The sequence below is a fragment of the Emiliania huxleyi genome, assembly GCF_000372725.1.
Source record: "Emiliania huxleyi CCMP1516 unplaced genomic scaffold EMIHUscaffold_794, whole genome shotgun sequence".
Lineage (NCBI taxonomy): Eukaryota > Haptophyta > Isochrysidales > Noelaerhabdaceae > Emiliania > Emiliania huxleyi.
In genome coordinates, this window is record NW_005196066.1 from 1 (window position 1) to 1,105 (window position 1,105).

Here is a 1,105-nt window from a genome sequence, read left to right on the forward strand (position 1 = left end):
TGCAGCAGCACCGCGTGCGCAATGTTCGAGTCCACGTCTGTCGCTTGCAGCACCAGCGAGTTGCTCGCGGACGTCGTCGCGATCTCCGGGGCTCCCGTCGGCATGCGGCATTCACCGAGGGGGCGCGTGCGCGTCCGCCGCAGGTGAACGACGCGCCTCGCCCGACGGCCGCCGAGGAGATCGCGACGACGTCCGCGAGCAACTCGCTGGTGCTGCAAGCGACAGACGTGGACTCGAACATTGCGCACGCGGTGCTGCTGCACGCGCCGGAGAAGGGGACGCTCTCGGTGAAGGGGAAGGAGCTCAAGGTTGGCGACACGATCCCGTGGGACGAGGCCGCGGGCGGCGCGAAGGTGGACTACGAGTACGGCGGGGAGGGCGACGACGACAAGGCGGCGCAGGGCGCGCAGTTCCTCGACGAGGACTCCTTCACGTTTGGAGCCTGCGACGAGGAGGGCGAGTGCTCCAAGGAGGAGGACGGGGCCGAGGTGACCGTCAAGATCAAGAACGGCCTGCAGGCGGACCCCATCTCGTCCACCATTGCCGAGGACACGGCTCTGCTCGTCACGCTCACAGGCGCGGGAGGCTCGCGCTGGCGGCAGGGGGGGGGGGGGGGGAGGAGGTGTGGGGAGGTGTGGTGGGGAGGGGGGGACTGTTGTGCCCCCGGTCGGAAGGTCGGCCACCCGTCGCGCGCCAGCGTGGTCTCCCCTCCAGGGGGGCCCTTCCCCCCCCCCCCCAAAGGGGGGCGCACCACCGGGGAGGGGGGGGGGACCCAAGGGGGGCCCGAACTTTCCTTTGGGGGCGTCACGCCTCCGAAGAGGGGGGCCCTTTACCAATGGGTGCCCCCCCAGGGAGGCAACACCCCCTGGGGGGGGACCAAAGGTTGCCCCTGCTGCATGCCCGAAAAATGGGGGCTCACCCCGCTTGCCGCGGGGGAAGCGGTCCAAGACCCCCCCGGCCGCGTGGTGTAAAAGCCGGAAGAAGAATTTTTTAAATGCCCCAAAAAAGCCAAAGAATTCACCCCGGCGGTGGCCGTGGGCAAATCCCTGAGCTTCCTCTACAAAGTGGGCGAAGGGGAAAGGCGCCGTTTGCCGCCCGCCACCGG